Below are 14,740 nucleotides of genomic sequence, written 5' to 3' on the forward strand. Positions count from 1 at the left end.
CCGTGGCAAATCTGCTTACAACAGAGAGGCTTCTCCTTCCCACCTCCACCCTCTCTGGGTGTGCAAGGAGGAAAAGGACCTGGGAGGCAGAGAGGTTAGTTGAGATAAGAACAATTTATGACTCTGTTGCAGGGACATCAGGTTACACAAAAGAAAACATAAACACCAGAGTATGCAGCAGGGGAACGGTCAAAATGTGAGTCGCCCATAAGCCTGCAAAGGGGATGCACCCTGACCAGAAGCTGGGGGGAAATAAAACAAACCAAAGCAAACCACAAAAAACCCAGAGCAGGAAACTTTACAAGCTATAGAATACACTCAAGTCCCACAAGCCCTGGTCAACCCCTTCCTGTTATGCAGTGATCATGATGCTAACATGATGTAGTATATGATCCAGCTTGTACTGCACCGCTGCAGAGGCGGGATGGGTAGCTCCATCCCCTGTCCCTCATCCCTTCTAGTCAGCTTAAACCAGTGCAGGGTTGACCTGCTGGAAAACAGCTGTGCAGAGAAGGACCTGGGACTGCTGATGGACAAGTTCACCATGAACCAACAATGTGCCCTTGTGTCCAAAAAAGCCAATGGTATTCTGAGTTGCATTAAGAAATGTGAGGCCAGCAGGTCAAGGGAGGTTCTCTCTCCCCTCTACTCTGCCCTGGTAAGGCTGCACCTGGAGACCTGTGCACTTGAAGTTCTGGGCTCCCCAGTTCAAGAAGGACAGGGAACTACTGGAGACAGGCAGGGCCTTGAAGAGGAGTAGGGGAGTGGAGCATCTCTCTTATGAGAGACCTGGGACTCTTTAGCCTGGACAAGAGAAGACTCCAGGGGATCTTATCAGTGCTGTCCAGTGATAGGACAAAGGGCAATAGGTACAAAGTGGAATATAAGAAGTTTCACTTGAACTTAAGGAGACATTTACTTACTGTGATGGAATGATGGGTGATGGAGTACTGGAACAGGTTGCCCAGAGATGTTGTCGAGTCTCCTCTGGAGCCTTTCAAAACCTGCCTGGACATGTTCCTGTGCAACCTGATCTAGCTGTACCTGCATTAGCAGGGGTTTGGACTAGATGATCTCTAGAGGTCCTTGACAACCCCTGCCATTCTATGACATCATACCAGCCAAACCCTGCACAGGCCTTTGTGCAGAAATGCATCACACAGAAGAATCTTGATCCAACACATACTTATGTTAGACTAATTTCTCCCACTCCTTAGCTTCTCTGCTAAGGTCTTTTATGTTTTCCAGTGGTAATCAGACAAAAAAAAGAAAGTCCTTAAGGACAAATTCTAGAGGGCTCTGGCCCATATGCTAGTATTGCAAAATTAATCCATGGTTTGCTCTGTAAGGCTAGCCTGCTCGTGTGTGCATTTCCTGAGGGCTCACCATGTTGTCACTGATAGGCAGGAGCAGGAGCCCTACTGCTGCAAGCGGGAGCAGAATCTTGCCCCAGGATCCAGGTCCCAGGTTCACAGTGAGTGGAATAACAAACTCAACAGTTTCCACTTAAAATGCTTCAGTGCTGTTTCCTCTGACTTTAGTTTTCAGCTCTTGTCTGGCCAAACTCCCTTGCAATGCACAGTTTGGACCAGAGTAGATGAGGGGGAAAGTGCCTGGTTATCTGCTTGATGATATGTGATCCTGACAAGCATCAAGCTTGTATAAAAGGGCCCTTCTCTAACATGCACTCTGCAGGGTAGGGAGCAGCATTTCTTCTCCACAGAGCACTGGGGAGAATGCTGGGAGAACTCAGGAGGATGGCACAGAAATTCTGCCTGGACTCATTAATCTCCAAGAACAGTGTTGTAATGCACAAGCTCCATGGTCCCTCTTGTAAAACAGTGCATCTGTAAAAATCTCAGAAAGTGCCTAGAGACAGCCCCAAAATCCCTAGTGCTTCGTTTCACATCAGTGCAGGAGAACACACCCAGCAGCAAACTGCCTCAAAATCAGACACTCTGTAGGTTGCAGAAGCTCACGACATGAGAAGCTCAAGACATTAATGTATTCAGGCTTTATTTCACCACATCTGCCTGGAGTGCAATCTTAGCACTAAACTGTATCACTAATTAGGGTCAAATTTACCTTTGTGGTTCTTCAGAGAAGTACTACAATGTAGAGAAACTCAGCAAAACACTGGCTTGCTGAACCTGAAACACTGTGTTCGCTCAACCTCTGGTTCAAAGTGTTTTCAACAGCATCATGATTCCCAGCCTGTCCTTCTTATGGCTGAGAAACTTTCAAATTACAGGGCTCCCTGGCTGTTGGGGAACCAGGACTCTTTGGTGTGTGTTGGCTCCCTGAAGCCATAGCAATGCCAAGCAGCCTTGACAAATTAATATCCTCATCAAATGCACCAGTGGGAAGAGCTGTAGACATAGACCCTATTTCACCAATCTATCAGAGATATCAGAGAGGATAAGAATTAATTCTGCCCACTCTAGATGCAAACCTAACTTTAGTATGATTTCATTTTATTTTATTTTGTGAATTGGGAAAGAAAACAGTTTGTTTGGGGTTTTTGGTTGGTTGGTTTGTTTGTTCATTTCGGCTAGCTTTGTATATAAATACTAAAAGCTCTCTAAGCAACATCACTGAAACAGAACTGGGATAATTCACCACAATCATCAACACTCAGGAAATCATACACATCTTTTAGTGGCACCTCAGACACAAAGCCAGACTCTCTTTGGTGCAGTAAAACACAGAAACTGAATCTAGATTAAAAATACATACAGCTGCTATGTACTACCATTGCCAGGCTTCAGCAGAACTAAAACATCTTTCTGCTAACGGAGAAAGAAACCTCAGCCAAAACCAACTAGAATAATTAAAGCAAAAATCAGAAGTAGTGGTACAGAAGTGACTGCTGAGGAAAGATAAAAGCCTGACAAGAACAAGCCAGGTTGTGACACAGCCTTCCGCGAGCTGGCTGCCTCATTACAGGAAAGCCTGCAAAACCCAGGCAAGCTCTCAGTGTCAATAAAGCAGAAGCAAAAAATGGAATGATAAAGCACACTATGAAGCCGCTGAAGGGGAACAAGTACATGGTTGTGGTGAGGGAGCAGAGACTGCTCCAAAGAGCTGCTGTCTGGCGGAATGCTGAAACTATGAATGAGGCCAAGACAAAATCATTTCTTCAAGATGTCTGGGGAAAAAAATGACAGATCCTTAATTAAAAAGTTTCTGTGTGGGAAAGCCGAATGTGGTCCTGGAAAGCAGGGAGGATAGCAGATAAACTTCTCACTAGATGGGCAGCCCCATGCCAAATAAAGACACAGAAACTGACAGGCAGATGTAGAGGATGTAATCCCAGCATGAATGGCTGTGCCTATGACCCCTGTAGCTAAGTCTGCAGCTACTCAAGGGTCTCTGGCTTTCAGTTTGGCACAAGTAGCTCCAAATGAAGCTGAACTCCTCTAAACAGCCTGAGGTTCAGCAGTCCTGCCTCCATGGCAGCCTTTACAGACCACCATGGCTCCCAAGGCTGAAAGGCTCTTTAATTAACCTGGGACGCTGCCTTTTCATTCCAGATATAGGTCATATCCAACAGGAGGGCTGATAAGGATAGGGTAGAATAAACCAGGTTAGAAGAGAGCTTCAAGATCATCAAGTCCAACCTATCATCCAACACCAATAAGCAAGCCTAGATTTTATTTCTACTTGCATCTTCACTCTGACGCTCCTGCTGACAACAAGATCATAGGTGAGACATTTTCAAAGCACCATGATGGCCATGATGTCTCTCTAGAATAGGCAAACCACACTCCACCACAGTAGAAGACATTAAGGATTCACACTGTTCTTGTCTTGGTCTTGGAGTTTTGTATGTCACACTGACAATTAAGAAAATCCCAGGAAAGCCAGGGAAAAAGAATCCCTAGACAGAGGAGGCATAGGAAAATACAAAGATGTTTTCTTTTGCAAAGGTGAATAGAATTATGGCAATTCTTGCTGCTCTCCAAAGGGAGCCCACCTCTAGGGATAAAAATCTGAAAGATTAAGAAAGAATGGAGACTCAGCTAGGCAGAGTTCTAACGGGAATGAGAAGTTATTATTTTGTTCTGCAACTTTCTGACTAACTTTTAAACTGCTATGGAAAAAAAAAAAAATAAAGTCTTCATTTCAAAACTTCCTAAGGCAGGAGCCACACCTTTCATCACAAATAAACTCTTCCAGGTAATCCCATCAAAGCCAGATACTTCTTAGCTTGCTGCAGGGAGGCCTACCGATTCCAAATCACTATTTCACTCTTCATCAACTTTATGCAGGAAATAGTCTTCTAGAACACACATGTATCAGTATCCCCACACAGATCCATTTCTAAGGCATAAATGTTCCCCAGCCTTTATGCTACATTTACCTATTGCAGCGATTAAGACCTCATTTAATGTAACAGTAACATTGACTACTTGCAGGAAGTGTCAGACAGCAAAAGTTCCAATCAAGATTAGAGGCTGTGGCGTGATTTACAGACTGTCAGATTGGCAGCTGAGAGTGACTGAGTTGGAAAACCTCTCTGCATCATATAGAGGAGGCTCAAGTTAACAGGCAAAGGTCAGAGGCAGCTGGAGTTTGCTTGCCTCCCCACAGATTCGTAATTGCACATACAATGAAAGAGGGAGACGGTTGAACAGAGCTGCTGGGAATAGCTCAAAGCCACAGGAGTTCATACAATGCTACAGGCTTGGGGCTGAGTGTCTGGATAGTTGCCTGGCAGTAAAGGACCTGGGTGGGGATGCTTCATGACAGGCATATGAACATGAGCCAGCAGAGTGCTTAGGTGGCCAAATGTGACCAGCAGGAGTAGAGAAATGATTGTGTCTCTGTACTTGTCATTGGTGAGGGTGCTCCTCAAATGCTAGGTTCAGTTTTGAAGCCCTCAACTACAGGAAAGACATTGAGTTGCTGGAGCATGTCCAGAGAAAGGCAACAAAGCTGGTGAAAAATCTAGAGAGTATGTTTTATGAGGAGTGGCTGAACATACCAGGACTGTTTGGTCTGGAGAAGAGGAAGCTGAGGGGAGACCTCATTGCTCTCTACAACTACCCGAAAGGGGATTGTAGTGAGGAAGGGTCAGTCTATTCTCTCTAGTCTCAAGTGATGCTATGAAATGGACTGGGTCTGTGCCAGGAGAGGTTTAGATTAGATATTAGGAAAAATTTATTTATGGAAAGAGTGGCCAGGTATTGGAATAGGTTGCCCAGGGAGGTGATGGAGTCACCACCTGTGGTTTAATGGCCATGGTGGTCTTAGGTTGAAGGCTGGAGTCAAAGATCTTAAAGGTCTTTTCTAGCTGAAAGAATTCTATGAGTCTATGCCTCCTACATATAACTCTCCCTATGTGCTTCCTAAACCAAGAGTGATGATAAGACAGGAGGTAGAAGTGATAGAATTAACATCTGTACTTTAAAGGAAAATGCATTAAAGCTTATGAAGTGCTAAGATGTAATCACCTCTTAGGGGACCTGTACAAAAAGACATATCTGCATCACAACATCATACGTAGTGGTATATTGCTGTCACACACATTGTATGGAGCAGCAGAAACCCTGTGTAGAAAGACAGATTTGATGAGAGATAATAATTAGGAAAAGTGATGTATAGGGTTTGTCTAGAAGATTGCAAAGCCAGATATGAGACAGGGCAGACAATGTGCACTTTGAAGCTATCACATCAGAGCTTTGTTTGTTTGGTCCTACAAGCATGTCTCATGTTTCCTAAATGGCTAGCTTCCAAACTAGAGGCAGAGCTTTCATGTGACCTACCTTTACAAGCCATCAGGTAAGGCGCCTGCACAGATAGCACATGACGCAATGTTCCTTTCACAGCCAGTGGGGAGCAGTTAGCAGGAGGCAGTTCATCTGACCTAATCCATACATGCTGTAGGAGATGAATGACGTTCAGGTCCAAACCTCCACATTGACTGCAGGTGGAGCCTAGATTGCTAACTCTGACACAGATATTGAGGACACCTACTTTTTGGTCAGACTAATCTCTTCTACCCAGCTACCACCATCACCATCAGCTCCCAGGTTTGTTGTTCTTTAGTAATTCCTTTTTTTTTCTAAAACATCAGATTAGTCATCAATCTCAAAACCAGGTTCAGCAGAGGAGAGAAGCATAAACTTAGTTTCAAGCAGACATTAGCTAAGGAAGGATTTATAGAATCAGTTTGCTCACACGAGACCTCCACAGGTCATCAGAGCCCCTGCCCAGTGCTCCAGCTATAAATACCCACCCCTACTGAAGTCAGCAGCAGCACTGCCACTTAGCCAACCGTGACCAGAACTTTACCCTAATCATCTCTTCGGGTTTGCGCACAACCAATGGGCAAATACTACAGTCTGAAGTCAGAGGAATTATTATCCTGTAAACAACATTTTGATAAGCCATCCCCTTGCCCTTCCCTGTTCTTAGTTGAAAGACTAACTTTCTTTTACTGCGCAGTAAAAACAACCCTCCCATATCAGGTTAAATTTCGTTCCTACCACTTCATCAGAATGTTTGTTCTTCTTTATCACTGAGATCAATATTTATCCATGTGGGTGGAAACTGTTCTCTCTGCTCACCCCGCTGTTATCATGTTAAAGTTTAACGCCACTGAAGAGGTAGTAAATGACAGCTAAACCTACATAAGTAAAAAAAAAGGGGGGTTATTTATTTAATTAAATAATGCCTTTTACTGAGAAAACCAATTATATTGGTTCTAGGCAAGGATCCTAAAGACATTTTTCACAGTAATGAGCCTCTCTTGACTGTGCTTCTTTTGGTAATGTAACTCCATTTGTAGAAGCGTTGAACACAATCTGATCATTTACTGGCTTCACACCACTGTGACAGGTAACTTCATAGTATTGCTGTTGACATACAAAGATACACAAGAACTGGTATCAGATCTGCACCATCACTGGAGGTGTTTAGGAAGAGACTGGATGGGGTGCTTGGTGCCATGGTTTAGTTGATTAGATAGTGCTGGATGATAGGTTGGACTCGATGATCTTGGAGGTCTTTTCCAACCTGGTCTATTCCATTCTATTCTATTCTATTCTATTCTATTCTATTCTATTCTATTCTATTCTATTCTACTCTACTCTACTCTACACTACTCTATTCTATTTATCAAATACTCCTTTTTTATTTTTGCTTTTCTTCTTTTCTTTTTGGCTTCATAGTTTCCCAACAGTTTTTAAAGCAGAGGAGAATTAGTCCTTCCTTCCTTCCTTCCTTCCTTCCTTCCTTCCTTCTTCCTTCCTTCCTTCCTTCCTTCCTCTTCCCTTCCTTCCTTCCTTCCTTCCTTCCTTCCTTCCTTTCCTTCCTTCCTTCCTTCCTTCCTTCCTTCCTTCCTTCCTTCCTTCCTTCCTTCCTTCCTTCCTTCCTTCCTTCCTTCCTTCCTTCATTCCTTCCTTCCTTCCTTCCTTCTCCTTCCTTTCCTTCCTTCCTTCCTTCCTTCCTTCCTTCCTTCCTTCCTTCCTTCCTTCCTCTTCCTTCCTTCCTTCTTCCTTCCTTCTTCTCTTTCTTTCTTTCTTTCTTCTCTTTCTTTCTTTCTCTCTTTCTTTCTTTCTTTCTTTCTTTCTTTCTTTCTTCTTCTTTCTTTCTTTCCTTTCTTTCTTTCTTCTTTCTTTCTTTCTTTCTTTCTTTCTTTCTTTCTTTCTTTCTTTCTTCTTTCTTTCTTTCTTTCTTTTCTTTCTTTCTTTCTTTCTTTCTTTCTTTCTTTCTTTCTTTCTTTCTTTCTTTCTTTCTTTCTTTCTTTCTTTCTTTCTCTTTCAAAGATTTTTCTAGACTGTCTGCTCAGAAGAATGTCTGCCCCCAGCACAATTTAAATAAGGGGGTTTGTTTATGTCCTTTTTCTTTGTGTGTGTGAATTAATTAATTATTACTTTCCAATTTTAACAAGCATTCTAGTAATTATTAGCTATGGCTAGGTAAACTCTGAAATGGCTTGGAGTTCTAGTTCAGTTCAGATAAACATACAAAAGTTCAGATGCTTATCCAACTGCTTGCACTTCTTGAGTCTGCAGAACATGTCTGGAAGCCTATCAGGTTCCAAATCTCTCTGCTCCCCACATGCCAAGTCATGCCAAGAATGCTCCAGTTGCATTTTTTCAAGGTACTTCTACATGTCTCATTTTGGTCCTTTGCAGAACCAAGAAATACAAAGGTTCATTAAGAGAAAGATAATGGATGAGGCCTTGAAAGAAATTGTTTTCCCCATAAACCAGTGTTTTCAAAGGCTGCAAAAACCCATACAGTGAACCACCCCTTGGCAAAAGGCTGGCTTCAAAAAATTTAACTCCATCTATAGCTTATGGCCAAATCATAGCTTCCTCCACATCCTCCTCCTCTGTTCCAACTGCTGCCCCTCCCTGGTGCCTTTAGCAAACTCTGGTGGTCTGCAGGCACTGACTTTAGATCCCCTCACCGGTCAAGGATGCTCAAAGCACACCTTGAACAGACTCAGGTTCTTCATCAAAGGCACTCAGAATTAATTATTTTTAAATCACACTACAGCAAATGAAAGTGTTTCACTAATTACCTTTTGACCATACCTGCCAAGGAAATGGAAAGGCTGAAAACAATACACTACATCCTGTGGGGAGTCAAGCATGCTTTCCAAAAATCATATTAATATCCAGGATGAGTTGTCTTGTATGAGGGAGCATCATATGTTAACATTTTGTCCCTGTGAATACAAGAAGGTATGAGCTGTCAATGTTGAGACATGGGAACAAACAATAGTGCAGCGTTCTGGGGCAGAATAAAGTGGGGGCCCGGGGTCATAATCCCCTCCAATCCCTAAGGCACTCAAATAACCCTGCAGTAGTGTTGAGGCATTTCCCAAAATACTTTAACTGAGGCTTTCTTTACATTTTGGTTAATAGTGAGATGTGTTAATTACATTGAAATTACATTAATTACCCTTCAAAAAGCATTTTATCCAGGGGTCAGTAGTGAATAGCTTGTTAGCTGAAAATAGAAAATGGAGGGGGAAGGCAGTAGTCTTTCTCTTGATTGAGCCATAAGATCATTAAGATGCTGCGTGGATGAAGATCTCTGAACTGGACACAGCATAGGTGCAGAGCAAAGTAAGTACAATTGGATTATTCAACCTCAAGGCATCCTGACATAGTCTTCTCCATGAGCAGGAAAGACAAAGTAGATGGGACACAAATCCAGTGCTGCTTGTGATGCCCTCAGCAATTCACCTGCCAGGAATTACTGCACAGCTTTGTCTCAGAAAATTGCAGCATGGTTTGGGGAGAAGCTGTCACAAAGCAGGACAGAGTGTGCAGTAATAGAATTATGCTTCACGAGGCTACAGAATAAAATAAGGTATTGGTCAAAATGAGTTTGTTTGTAAGAGTAGTCTCTGTGCTCAGGTATTACAAACATCAAGACAACTTTGGCTTTCACCCTCACATTTCAAAACTCATCAGAAGTACACAGCATTATGACATCTACAGGAGCAGAGAGAGAATGAACAACTGAAAACCCAATTGGACCATACGCTCCAATAAGCCTTGCATATGTTGATGGCAACAGAATTTGCCAGGAGGACCATATAGACAAACATTAATTGCAAAATTGGAAACTGTGGCTGGGTGTACCTGCCCTTTCTGCAATAGCAAAGAGAAGATGAACAAGATTCCTACCTACACTAACACCCCCTCCTGCCATCCATAGAAGAGCACTGCTAACATTTGCAGTCTCACAGCAGCTCTGCCAATGTTTGCTCTCTCCTCCACTCCCTTCAAATTTAAGTTACTGAAACCAAGAGACTGCATGATTTCAATCTTCATATTTTGTTTTGAAGACCTGGAGTGTAGAGCTCCTATGGTTTCAAAGAATGGCTTGAAAGGATAAAACAAATTCATCTCACAGGCTCTGAAAACTAACTCAAGAACTCATAACAATAAAAAAATCAATCACAATTTTAAGTCCAGCTGCACTTCTGTGTAGCTGTGCACTGCATCTTCTCTTGTTATTTTGCGTATTACATGGCTTTTTTTCTATAATGAATTACTGGCCAGCCTGATCTAGTGTGGGGTGTCCCTGCCCATGGCAGGGGGGTTGGAACTAGATGATCCTTGTGGTCCCTTCCAACCCTGAATGATACTATGATACTACGATACCACATTCACCTAAAAAATACATTGAAATATTTTCAAAATGCTGCTAAGTGAACTCTGTTCTTTTGATATAGTTAATTGGACACACAGGAGGTTCCACGCACACATAAAAGCACCTGAACAGGCTTCCCGGAGAGGCTGTGGAGTTTCTGTCTCTGGAGGCATTAAAAATCTGTCTGGACATGTTCTTATGTGATTTACTTTAGGTGACCCTTCTCTAGCAAGGAGGGTGGACTAGATGATCTTCAGAGGTCCCTTCCAACCCCTACCATTCTGTGATTCTGTGATCTCTTCCTTTTAGAGGCAGTGAAACTTCTGAAGTCAATCTGTTTTCACGTGTGTCCCTTGCATCACATCATTTCTGACAGAGTAACTCATGCGCAGCCTAGGGGTTAAATCCAGCTGTGTGGTTTCACTCCAGGCTGAACTACCCACCATGTGCCACATGAATGAGGCCATCAGGTTGGAGACCCATGCTGGCCACAGCTATCTATGTGGGGCTGTGCCTTAATCCAATGAAATCCATTACTAGGGCATGCCGCTGCGGTTGTGAGGAGCAAGACAATTAAAACCAGGAAAAAGGAGGTAGGGGGAGATGGGAAGATTAATCCCATTGTGTTACAACTTTTCTTATTCAGTGAAAAGGAAATACAATTAGGCAGAGCATATTAAACACACCTACATAGATATCTAAACATCTCCCTGGTGCACTTGAATTCCTGCCTGCAGATGAAACAGGCAGGCACCACTTCCTTAATCAAATTAGAAAACTAAACTTAAAATTATTCCCCTCAGGAGAGATATTTACACCTCCAAACACATTCAGCAACAACAAAAAAGAATATGAAGCTGGAAGGAAATCACTGAATTATTTATTATGGCTTTCTAATGGTCTAGGCTTACAGTTTCAGACAGTAAAATGTACAGTAGAAAATGAGTGATTACAGTGCACACCGGAAATTTTGGGGAATTAAAACTGCTTTGCATAATAATTGCACACTTCCGCTTCTGGTGGGAAATTAAAAAGCCATTGCTGCTCACTAAAGATGACTATAATTGCAAGTCAGGGAGTTTGGAGATGGGGGAGGGAACGAGGAAGATAGGAGGAAAGAAAGATCAATGGCAAAGATGCGTTGAGTTTGTGGAAGTTAACATGCCAAATTAGGTGATTTTTTCCAAAACAAAGCTCAGGAAAGGAGAAAGAAACATCCCACCTCTCAAAAATGTGTCAAGTAATGGGCCACTTTCACTCAAAAAAAAAGTGATAGGGTACTTTAGTGAGCTCCCATAGGATTACATACCTCTGAAGCAGTGGATCTTTCTCCTTGCAGGCTCACGTGATGCATGGCACAGACTCTGCAAGTCAAAATGCAGACAGGGGGTGGTCAGGAAACTGTGCATTCTGCATGGGCAGCAGGACAAGGCAGGAACTCTGATGGCATCCACGTGAAGACTCATGAGGAGATCCGTTGGTCAAAGTGACGATGAGGGCTAGGAGAGCAGGGCATTGTGCTTCCACTGCAAGATCCTTGTGGTGTGATGAGGGTGGAGGTTGCAGATGAAGTAACCACTAGTGCTATATGCAGGGGCACAGAGAGTTCACATACACAACCCACAGGCATGAATTAAAGAATCCGGGGATTAATTACATGTCCTGCTGCACACAGTGAGAACACTTTCTCTCCCTTCTACAACAGCAGATTTTAGCTGCTGTCTAAAGAGACTCTCAGAAAATCTCTCTTCTAGTCTTCTCTCAGACTTTCACATCAGAAGCAGAAATCAATCTTTGTTGTCAGAAACAGTGCTACAAAGGCATTACTTTACATCTTGCAGATGAATTAAGCATTTTCTGAGTGTAATAATGTCTAATATTTTAAAGTACCAAATTATTTATATACATATCATGCTTCTACTTTTACATGCATATAAACACATATGTACTTTTATATATTCCTACTGCATTTACACTCTTTCTTGCACTGGTACTAATGCAAATTTATACATGTTAAACCTTTACTGCATTTGTCTGCAACATATATACTCATTTATTTCATGTTTACATGTAACTAAAGGTAATAAGGCACAGTTACAATAGCTTGCTGGCTTCCAAATTATGAGCAGTTAAGGAAATAAGGTTTTCACCTTTTTGTTAGCTTAATATACTGAACACACAACCATGCCTGAAATCTGTAACAACACTGTAGAATTTGCACCTGAAGATTTTATAAAAGCAGATGATCCCAAGTAGCAAGTAACACTATGATTTATGGCCTAGGAATATTCCCACACAAGCCTCTGAAACAACCAGAGGAATTGCATTCCCAGCCTTCTGCAGTTGTGTTTTTCCTCACAGTTGTGACACAAGTCTTCACTTACACAAACCAAAAGCTTTAAGTGTAGTCTGTACATAAAGTGCATAGTGTTAGACTTTGGGGGACTTTCATGGAAGCTCACTGAGGTGCTGTTAAGGACAGCTTGTGAGTACATACAGGCAATTCCTGGATCCCATCCCTTCTGATGAGGCTCCAGGAGAGTAAAAAAAAAAAAGAGGGGGGGGGGGGGGGGGGAGGTGGAGGGGAGTGGGGAAGTGGGGGTTAGTCTTTATAGGGATTTCTGCAGAATGCAGTTTGTAGTACCCATTCCACACAGACACATAGATACACTTACTGATCTATGGATCACTTCCAGACATGGTCAGAAGCTCATGGAGAAGCTGGCACACAGGCAAATGACCACCCAGATGATTGAGACTATGGTTAACAACATGTACTCTGGAAAGTTCTTCAGACTGACAAGCAAAAAAAAGTAAAATTCAAATTAAAAAACACCAAAGTAACAAAACCCTGTTAGTTCATACCCAGCAAAGAAAACACAGTGCTTTGCCCACCTAGATATTCCCCCTCCCCCCACCCCTCCGACAGCCACTGCACACGTGCACACAATTCGCCTGTTAGATTTCCCTCTGGTTTAGGATGCGTAGGGAGGTCTGTAGGCAGGTCTGGGCTAGAGGGAGTTCACCATTCCTAGTGCATCACTTCTCTCTGGTTTTCACACTGAGAAAGTATGTTTGTATCAAGGCAGGAGAAGGAACTGTATTTGGCTGGTATGCCAGTAGGGTTTTCAGTCCTACTGCCAAGAAAAAGTACCAGGAAGTTGCAGGGAGACTTGTTAGAGCTGGAAGCCACCTGCCACCCACGCAAACCTAGCCTACTGAGATGCCTCCCCTAACACCTATCCTCTCTTATCCAAGCCTAATGGCTGAAGGATGGAAAGACACAGAACAAGGTGGATGAACCCTTTGCTATGCTAAAACACAGGCAGGGCAGAGCTGGACAAGACGACCTTCAAGGGGTCCTTTCCAGCCCTATGTGTTCTATGATTCTGTGGTGAAAGGAAAACAGAGAGCTGGGGAAAGGAGTTCAGGGACATGAGAGCTGTGACATTGATGAATTTTCTGTGAAACCCGTATATAAATGAATTACATGAAGATAATCTTGATTTGAGGAGTCTGTACAAACCCAAATTACACAGTGGCTGTGCAGTAAGTGCCAACGTAATGGGAGGTTTTCATTTTGGGGTCAGCTGGGATATTTCAATGTTTTTCCCCTTTGTTCTACTTCCAGTCTTCCAAAAGCACACCAGTCATGTAAGTGACTTTCCTTGTAACTCAACAAAAGAGGTTTCTTAACTGTGGGAAAGAATAGAAGAGACTTCTTCCCCTCTGGACAAAGAACTTTGTTTCCAGAGCTTTGTTGTCTTGGCTAGCAGAGGAGCTAACTCAGCACATGAACTCCCATCAGGCCTGCCTTCATTTTTCAAAGCTGTTATTCTGTGATGGTGCCTAAAGGAGCAAAGACAATTTACATTATCAGGAAAAAATAATGATGTTGAGCAGAGCAAAGTACGGCACCACAGAGGAGTAAGCGCAAGACAGCCACAACAGTTAAGGCAATATAAACCAGGGTATATTAATAGAAATGCACCCACATCTTTGATTTTGCAACAGCATTAAGGAGAACTGGAGAAGTTCAGCTTTTATGCAAATTGGGTAAAACTAGCTATGAGTAGATGAGAAGCCCATGGCTTGCACAAGAGACAGCATAGCTCATTCAAGTGAGAGCATGACAGCCTGAATGATTGGCAGAAGGCAAACATGAGACCTTCTTCCTTTGTTTCTCACCTGCAAGATGTGGAGGGAAGAGGAAAGAGGTTTAAAAGACATGCACGTGAACACATAGAGTTTTTCACAAAGCACATAGCTACACTGTGGGATTCATTACCATAGAATGCTATGGAAGCCAAAAATATAACTGGAGAGATTAGTCTAATTCATGGAAGAAAAGTCCACTCTGAGCTGTTAAACACAATAACACAAATATAGCCTCTGGGCCAGGAAGTCCCTGTGCAGCAACAGCCTGGAGTGAGGAGGATGTGCTGGAGGAAATGTGAGCATATACTTGCCCCCTTCTTGCCCCCTGCTCTGACTGTCCACTGTCCAGAGATGGGATAGTCAACCAGCTGGCCTTTTAGATCTCTTGCAGTGGGGGTTTTCTTCTACAATGGACCAAATTCTTAGGTCAAAACCCTTCAGTCAATTGGAATTGGAGTCA

At 42.8% G+C, this 14,740-nt stretch overlaps 1 long non-coding RNA gene across 1 annotated transcript; it reads right to left on the reverse strand.

The window, feature by feature from the left end:
- Positions 1-5,521: 5,521 nt before the first annotated feature.
- Positions 5,522-13,025, reverse strand: LOC137444195 (uncharacterized). The gene is made up of 4 exons (XR_010988094.1): positions 12,798-13,025; positions 11,432-11,706; positions 8,550-8,683; positions 5,522-6,631 (listed from the first exon to the last, which is right to left on the reverse strand). It is a non-coding gene; the product is annotated as an uncharacterized lncRNA (long non-coding RNA).
- Between the last annotated feature and the right edge of the window lie 1,715 nt (positions 13,026-14,740).

The sequence above is a fragment of the Melanerpes formicivorus genome, unplaced genomic scaffold (assembly GCF_026170545.1).
Source record: "Melanerpes formicivorus ecotype bairdi unplaced genomic scaffold, bMelFor1.0.p_v2 SCAF_11, whole genome shotgun sequence".
NCBI classification, from domain to species: domain Eukaryota; kingdom Metazoa; phylum Chordata; class Aves; order Piciformes; family Picidae; genus Melanerpes; species Melanerpes formicivorus.